The sequence below is a fragment of the Sinocyclocheilus grahami genome, unplaced genomic scaffold (assembly GCF_001515645.1).
Source record: "Sinocyclocheilus grahami isolate Dianchi unplaced genomic scaffold, SAMN03320097.WGS_v1.1 scaffold778.1, whole genome shotgun sequence".
Lineage (NCBI taxonomy): Eukaryota > Metazoa > Chordata > Actinopteri > Cypriniformes > Cyprinidae > Sinocyclocheilus > Sinocyclocheilus grahami.
The window spans coordinates 453060-462614 of NW_015505957.1; positions in this window are offsets into that span (position 1 = coordinate 453060).

The following is a 9555-nucleotide window of genomic DNA, read 5'->3' on the forward strand; positions in this document are numbered from 1 at the left end:
AGTCCCTTTATGAAAATGTCCCTTTATGATGGGGAGACATAACTGTAATGCAGACTAGAGTGGTCATGGCTCCATTTCTGTCAGAAAAAAAAAATCTAAATATGATTTCACCCATCACCTCCTTTGCTTGCAGTCATCCAAATGATTAATAATGGATTTCATATACTTGTGATTAACCACTTGGAAGAATTATCAAACCAAAACTAACAACCTTAATGAATTAGAAATAATGTAACTTTAATTAAAATAGATAGATAGATAGATAGATAGATAGATAGATAGATAGATAGATAGATAGATAGATAGATAGATAGATAGATAGATAAGAGTTATTTCAATAATGTTTTATGTGTCTGTATGACAAGTTTTCAGCTAAAAAAGAAAAAAAAAGTACTGGTTCTCTCACATTCTAATATGTGTATTTCACAATAAAAAAAAGATGAAAATAGCATCCACCTCAGCTGTAAACACATTCATCAAAAGAGAAATATTCAGATTTTATCGTACTTCTCTCTACCTTATACCATTGTCCTTCTAGGAAACGGACTAGCGATAAAAAGTATGACTGCAGATTTGCTAAATAAAGCAGCCATTTTTGGATTCAGGTCATGAGTCATACAGCATAAATCAAAGAGCTCAGTGCAGAGAGAGTCTAAACTCATGAGTTAATTACGACACTCAGGGCTGGTGTGTATGTGGACTCTGGATAATGCATGTGGCCTGAATGGTGTCTGGTGAGTTAATTACCAAAGTGCTTTTAATGAAGTCTCATGGGAATCACCAAACATCACCTCTGCAAAGTGCAGATAATCAGCTTTTAGAGTCGACTGCACACTGCCCACTCCTCCATATGGGGCAGGAGGATCCAGGCTCTGGAGGTGATAATATGCTAATGCAGGTGTGCTTATGGCATTGAAAGTTTCCGTGATCCAGATACTCTGGAAATTTCTTTCCTTCTGAATCCTTGGGCATAATAGTTTTCAGGTCTGTCTGACTGGCAGTGGCTAGCTTTCTTACGATCACCTCACGTTCACGATCTGTGAACCTCTCTGGCCATAATCCTGGATCAATTGTCAAAAAATCTCCTTCACTCTCACCTTCATTTCTCCCTGTGCTTGCTGGATTTGGGCTGTCTGTGACTGTGTCCTGACTGGTGCTACTTTCAGCTTCTTCACTTGGACCTTTACTAACTGATGCTGGCCTACTTTCATGCATTTGCTGGATTGAGGAACCTGGCTGTGTAAATAACAAATACCATGACTCAAATAGTTATATAAAAAAAAAACACTTTCTAATCTGGTTCTGTTAAAATAGATGTGACTAGTAAATACTGAATACAAATTATAAAAAGATTCATGACAAGTCAATATGACCAATGAGTATCTTACACACTGACTCTCCAAGTCATCTTTGGAATGGGATTGTGAATCAGACGATGCCACATCTGCAGGACATTGTAGTAAGTTTAGTCTTAATATCATATCACATTGACAGTCTATTTACATGCAACAGAATATGGTCATGTAGTTGTAAACCCTTTATTTTAAAAGGTAAATGTTTATATATTACATCAAAAAATGCCATTAAGCAATAACTTATTAAACACTGTTTAAAGTCCTCAGGCAATTATTCATGCCCAACTAATCCAAATAAAAATTAAAAATAAATAAAAAAACTAACAAGTCAAGAAATTATTAAATAATAAAACCAATTTTAAAAAGACCAGCAATTTAATAGTTTCTCGTCAGTCTGATATAATTCATAAATCAAAAAGTAAACAAAGAAATTGACAAGAATCCAGTCAAATGTAAAAATAAATAAATAAATTAAATAAAACTTACTCGTTTACTCGTCTTAATTTTTAATAAAGATAATTTGGTACTGCATAATATATTTTAAAGCAAATAAATATATCAGCAGTGTTGGAGTGTTGGATGCGTGTTTTCTCTAATGTGATTAAATACATCAGCAGACAGGTGCGTAACATAATGTTACTTTTATATGTATAAGCGCTTTATACAATATAATGCTTGCGACATGCGTCATGACTCGTATCCAGTTTTTATTTTGCGCGCCGCGCCGGTAATACAAAAAAACTGACAGTACGCGCCCGGCAGCAGTTTTCCCATGAAAGTAAATCGGGCACCGAAATGACAACACTAACCTGTCGTAAAGAATGTCTTGATCGACTGGGATACAGCATCTCTTTTGGCCTCCCTCTCCTTCTTTTCATGGCGTTTCTGGTACCCTGATTTATGTTTTCGTATCATTTTCAATCGGTCAGTCGGTCTCCGTCTCTTCCACCAAGTTCATCTCTAACTTCAGCTGCCGCGTCAACACTGATTGGTCCTTTTCACAAGCTAGGGTGGGACTTACGATTTATTGGGCCCCTCAGATGTTTGTCATTGACTGAATAATTAATAAATACCTTGTATCGGACTAAACCATTTTTAGGGAGGGGTGACGAGCAGATATTTGGAAGACTTATTTATCAAATTGCATGTTTCTGTGGTTTTCATTAAAATCTGTGGCATACGACTATTATAAATATTAGAATTATTCACAGAACAGGGGCCTATATAGTATAACTGCTGGATTTTGTGGGGCCCCTTGGGCAGTGGGGGCCCCTGTAATCGTCACCACCTTTCACCCCACTAGCGACGGCCCTGGATCCAGGCTCTGGAGGTGATAATATGCTAATGCAGGTGTGCTTATGGCATTGAAAGTTTCCGTGATCCAGACGGGTAAAGACAGAAGATTATCTTTTGGAGAAACATGCGTGAACTGTCCAATAGGCTGAAAGTCAACTTGAGAATGAGCTAAACACACAAAAGCTGCTTTAGCACAACAATAGTGATACACAACACAACAACGAGCAAATTTATTTAGCTTAATGTTGTCTACTGCCTTTAAAAAAGTCTCTTCATTTCATTGAATCTATTGTTTTTTTTATTATTATTATTTGAATAATGAATGTGAATTTGAACTTTAAAAATGAGAATAAGGTCACTGAATAAAACAATTTATTTCTGTACTTTAGTGCACTGAATCCGTGTGGTGCTGAATGAGACAAAGTATTTAGGACTGCTAATTGTTTTTGGCCCTTTGGCTGTTCTGATATTGTAATAGAAAAAAAAAGCCTATAGTTAAAAGAATGAAAATATGAAGTGGTAAATTATTAGGTAGCATAAATGTTTTTTTTTTTTTTAAATAAATAAAATAATCAAAGTCATGTGGACAGATAATGCAGAAAAACAAAACATAAAGGCAGTCTAAACCACCATGGCTCAGTAAGTCTTGTAAAATCAGAAAACTTGACCTTTTTAGGACAAATGTACTCAGTTACTAACGTAACCTCGGTTCCAATCACACAGTGAAACTCCACGGCCATTGGTTCGTGCAGTGTATTAAAAACGAACCAATGGCTCACAGCCCACCAGAGCCCGCCAATTTGGGCGAGGCATCTGGCTATATAAGCGTGCACTTCGCCATAGGATCCTCAGGTTACTTCGACTGAAGCGACGACCGAGGTACGGTGCACCTACATAGCACGGCCAGCAACGCAGTACTCGTTCCCGTATCTCAGGGAACCGAGATTACGTTAGTAACCGAGTACGTTCCCTGTCGATACTTCACTCGTACTGCATCTTGCTTAAGACGCTAAGGGGAACCATTACAATCCTGCCATGCTATGTTAGAGGAACGACCAATGCTTGAACTTGCCTTGAGCACCAAGGGCCCAGAGGGACCAAGTAATTGTAGGGAAGCCCCACAGAAAGCGATAGGGCCAAACTCACAGAGGTCGGCCCAGCGCTAAGTAATTGTTCCCAGAAAAATCGTACAGCCTCGGAACCCAGTGGGGGCCAAGAGTGTACCGAGAAGGCAAATGCCTGATTTAGCACTGGTTTTGCTAGAGTAAGTCCGTTACGCAGAAAGGACCCAAGCTTGTAAAGCCGGGACGTCCAGATTATAAAACCTGGTAAATGTGGACGGCGAGGCCCAGCCGGCCGCCGCACAAATCTATGCAATGGAAACTCCTCTAGACCAAGCCCAGGAAGAGGCAACGCCTCTCGTAGAGTGGGCTCTTACTCCCATGGGGCATTGAAAGCCCAAAGAAGAGTATGCTACCTTGATAGTGTCAATAATCCATTTGGAAAATCTCTGCCTCATGACCGGAGACCCTCTGGTGTGGTCACCGAAGCATACAAAAAGCTGATCTGACCATCTGAACGGGGCGGAAAGCTCAATGTATATCCTCAATGCCCTGACGGGGCAGAGTAGATTTAGCTCCTGGTCCTGCTCCGAAGGAGGAAGTGCCGAAAGAGCTATGACCTGTGCTCTGAACGGAGTCGAGAGCATTTTACGTACATAACCATGCCTCGGCTTCAGGATGACCCTTGAGTCATTGGGCCCGAATTCGAGGCAGGTAGGACTCACCGAGAGCGCCTGCAGATCACCCATACGCTTTACCAATGCTAACGCCAGTAGCAGAGCGGTTTTTAGTGTCAGGGGACGAAGGTCAACAGACTGCAGTGGCTCAAAGGGAGGGCTCTTCAGAGCCCTCAACACCGTAGGCAGGTCCCGTGTAGGGACGGTGACAGGGAGAGGCGGCCTGAGCCTCCTAGACCCTTTCAAAAATCGAACAACTAGGTTGTTCCTGCCCACTAACTGGCCAGCTATGGGAGCATGTGAAGCTGCTATGGCTGCTACACAGACCTTGAGCATGGAAGGGGAACGACCCTTATCCAACAGCTCCTGCATGAAAGAAAATATCAGAGATATGTCGCAGGAAATTGGGCCTGCGCCACGGGTCATACACCAGGCGGAGAAGACAGACCATTTAAGGGCATAGAGCCGCCTCGTAGAGGGTTCTCTAGCCTGAGATATCATGTTTAGCATGCTCTCTGGGAGGTCCGCACGCTCCCGTCGAGAGGCCAGAGGTGCAGGTCCCACAGTTCGTGCTGGGGGTGCCATATCGTTATGTTCGCCTGAGAGAGGAGGTCTCGTCTCAGGGGAATGGGCCACAGGGCTGCTATAAGCAGCTGAGACAGCTCTGCGAACCAGTGTTGGGTCCTCCAGAGCGGGGCCATCAACAGAACCCTGTGTTTCCACTCCTTGATTCGCCTGATTACCTGTGGGATCAGGGCGATCGGGGGAAAAGCGTAAAGGAGGAGGTTGGGCCAGTTGTGGGCCAACGCATTCTTGTCCTTTGAAAAGTAAATTGGGCAGTGAGAGTTGTCTTCTGAGGCGAAGAGGCCTTTCCAAAGGTCTCCCAGATTCTCTGAACCGCATGCGGATGGAGCATCCACTCTTCTGAACTCTTCTGGTTCAACCTGCTCGGCACATGTGCTGCTCTTAGCGAACGCAAGTGTAGCTGAGCCCATTCCAGGAGGCGCTCTACCAGAATGAAGAGGCACTTCGAGGAGAGACCGCCCTGGCGATTTATATATGACACCACTGTCATTCTGTCTGAGCGGGCTAGCATGTGGTGTCCCTTTAGGTCTGGAAGGAAGGTACAAAGGCCCAAACATTCTGCCAACATTTCCAGGCAGTTGATGTGAAGCCGACTCTCCTCTTTCAACTAATGGCCGAAAGCCGGTTTGCCTTCGCACAGAGCTCCCCAACCTGTGTTGGAAGCGTCTGTCGAGACTACCTTCCTTCTGCAGACCATACCCTGAGGCATGCCCCGAACCATCCACTGAGAGTGTTTCAAAGGGGCCAGGGCTGCTAAGCAGGCCCGGCTCACCTTGACACACATGCGTCCATGGCGCCAGACATGAGATGGAACTCGTTGTTTCAGCCAGTACTGAAGGGGCCACATGCGAAGCAGGCCCAGCTGAAGTACTGGAGACGCAGAGGCCATGAGGCCCAACATCTTCTGAAACGCCTCGAGAGGGCGAAGGGCTCCAATTTCGAATGAGGCCGCGAGCTGCCGCTGAGTCGAGAACTGTTCCCAGGAAATGATATCCGTTGGCTGGGAGACAGCGCACTCTTGATAAAGTTGACCCTGAGTCCCAGGCACTGCAAGTGGCTGAGGAGTAAGGATCTGTGAGATACTAGCTCGTTCTCTGACTGGGTGAGGATGAGCCAGTCATCGAGATAATTCAGGATGCGTATTCCCATCTGTCTCAGCGGGGAAAGAGCCACATTCATGCACTTCGCAAAAGTTCGGGGAGCTAGGGACAGTCCGAAGGGAAGGACCGTGTACTGATATGCCACTCCCTCGAAGGTGAATCTCAGGAACCGCCTGTGGTGGGAGGCTATCTGGATGTGAAAGTAGGCATCTTTCAGATCCAGCGAAAAGAACCAATCCGCTGGACACACTTGCGAGAGGATCTGCTTCAAGGTAATCATCCTGAATGGCCATCTCATGAGGGCGCAGTTCAGGTGTCTGAGATCTAGGATGGGCCTTAGGCTGCCATCCTTTTTGGCGACGAGGAAATAACGGCTGTATAAGCCTGATTCGCTCTGAGCTGGGGGAACCATTTCTATGGCTCCTTTCACCAGTAAATTCATCACCTCGGCGCGTAGGACGTGTGCATCCTCACTTTGAACCGAGGTAGAGACCACGCCGCAGAATCGCGGGGGTCTTCGAGCGAATTGCAGTGAATAACCTCGTTCCATTATCCCCAGAACCCACCTTGACACCCCGGGGATGGCTCGCCAGGCCTCGGCCTGCATGGCAAGGGGTTGGGATGGTTCGAGCGACAGGCTGCCATGCGGGGACCCAACGCTCGTGAAATGCAGAAGAGGACATTTGTTCTCTTTTTTCCCCAGGCACGGGGTTCACACCACTATTTACCACAAACACAATGCCATCGGCACCCGGAAGTGAACGGGGTGCTTGTAGGCACAAAAGAGGCTTCTTAGGGGGTGGTCCGGCGATAGCGAGACTTTGCCCCCTCCTCTTCCTGTCCCGTGGATCAGGTTGACGCTGGACGCGTCTGCTCCAGCACTACCTTGGGCCGGGGTCCTTGGCGCTTAGGGAATGGATAGCATCTAGCCAAGCGGTAGCGATGCCGGAGCTCAGGCTTAGGGACCGGCGGTGCAGCTGATGAGGCGGGCTTCACGGGCTGCTGAGTCGGCGCCGTCTTGGGGCAACTGGAGTCAGCCGCAGAGCTGGAGCGTTTTGGCAAGAAGTGTTGCATTGCCTGGGACGACTTCTGTGCAGCAGTGAAGTGCTCTGCGAACCCTTCAATCACAGGTCCAAACAGGCCAGAGGGGGAGACCGGAGAGTCGAGGACGGGGACTTTATCCGCGTCCTTGATCTCTGTGAGGGTCAACCATAGGTGGTGCTCAAGCACCACAAGGCTGGCCATGGATCTACCGATTGCCTGAGCCGTCATCTTTGTGGCACGTAAAGCCAGGTCAGTCATGCTGCATGGCTCTTTGCAAGCCGCGGGGTCCGATCCAGACTGGTCCATTTTCTCGAGAAGTTTGGCCTGAAGGACCTGGAGGACCGCCATGGAGTGAAGCGCAGAGGCTGCTTGTCCAGCAGACAAGTAGGCCCTTCCAGCGAGTGCTGAAGTAGTCCTGCACGGCTTGGACATGTGGGTGACCTTTGCCTTCCAACCGATGGCCGTGGGCAGGCAGAGATGCGCGGCCACTGACTCATCCAGGGGAGGCAGTTTGTCATACCCCTTTTCTTCGGCGCCATTGACCGTAGTGAGGGCAGACGAAGAGGAGGTACGCAGGCGGGGCGAGTAGGGGGCGTGCCAAGTTCTGGTCATCTCTTCATGGACTTCCGGGAATAATGGAGAAGCTCGTTGTTGAGGGGCTTGACGGCACCCTGGCAAGAATCATTCGTCCAGGTGGCTGCGGGTGGGCTCCTCTGACGGAGACCAATCCAAATCCAGCTCTCAGAACGCAGAAGAGTTTGGCGTCCATGTCTGTGCTGGCAGCTCTGGGCTCTGCAGACGGCAGGGGACGGGGTCGAAAGACGAGGCCGACAGCTCCTCCGCATCTGAGGCAGCCAGAGACACACTGTCGCCCATGGCGTCACACTCACTCCCACCGAACGAAACCAGATCGGCTGGTCCGGGTGTGAGAAGAGGACGGGGGAAGCCTCTCTATATGGAGAGAGTGAGGCATGCGGGGGCTCAGCCGGCATTAGCTCACTCCCTCACTCACAGCGCTGAGATCCTCTGACCCGCTGCTTTTTTCTCACAGGTTCCTGGGAGGAAGGAAGCGGGAGGGCGCGAGGGGCGGAGTTGCTTTCTGAAAAGAAAGCTATCTGCGAGTGCGGAGAGGAGAGACTCATATACTCGCAGTGAGGACATTCCGTCTTATTAAGTGCAGCTTCAGCGTGGGCAGCGCCCAAACATGAAATGCACTGGCCGTGGCCGTCAGCGGCGTGCAGGGAAGCCCTGCATGAGCGACAGTAGCGGCGCGGTATTTGTAACAACGGCGGAAATTTGCTCTTAGAAATTTGCTCTTATAGTCGCCGGATAGCGGCGCGGGACTGGGAGACCACGCTGCTGCAGACACCGAAGGCAGCTGAAGAGCAGCGAAGTCAGCCGAGCAGAGAGGGGTCTTGCGAGGCTTGTTCACGGCGAAGGCTTCTAGTCTTGTAGTGTGAAGATTTGCAGTCGTCACTGAAGGAGAAGAAACCTGAAGATCCTATGGTGAAGTGTACACTTATATAGCCAGATGCCCCACCCAAATTGTCGTTTTTAATACACTGCACGAATCAATGGCCGTGCAGTTTCACTGCGTGATTGGAAAAGGCTTCAGTATTCAGAGAAAAATGAGTTTTCCCCTTAGCGTCTTAAAGAAGACGCAGTACGAGTGAAGTATCAATAGGGAAGCAAGGTTAGGTCAGGAGGTAAAATGTCCTGTGGTGTGACTTCTCAAAAACCTATATTTATAAATTAATATGTATAAATTAATAATTCATGATATTTATGGAAATGTTTTTTAATTTAAAAAATATACTTAAAAATTTAGAAATCATTCATTAAAATGTGTATACTCACATGTAAGGAAAATTTTATTACTTTTAGCAGTAACTACCAATAAGCACTGAGTACCTCTATTATAGCGGGGTTTCCACTCATATACACTGCAAAAAGTGCACGCAATTGTTACGTTGAATTGATATTTCTACCTGATTTAGCCCATTTAAAGTAGTTTTGGTGGTATATATTAATGTATTTAGGTTTTCCGCAATTTTAAATAATAATTAAATAAGTTTTGACTTGAATAAAACCAGCTAATAACGTAGTGTTTTTTTTAAATATGTGTATATTTGCTGAAAGATTGAGTTGTTTCATTAACTCAGTGAGGATAATATTGCAACCACTACTTCCTGCTGGTGTCACATTGAAGTTACGCTGACAGTTGACAAGCCTAAAAGGTTTTTTGTTCCCACACTTCAAACATGGTTTGATGTCAAATCATCTTTGTGCAGCAGGCTTTCTAACTGGCATATGGTTACATCTTTAAGGAATATAGAGACGCAAAATGCATAATATTGTTTGAGTGGAGAGTTCTGAAATTCTCTAAAGATGAAAAGAAAAGATGTTCCAGTTTGCTTGATGATAAAAGACAATTCTT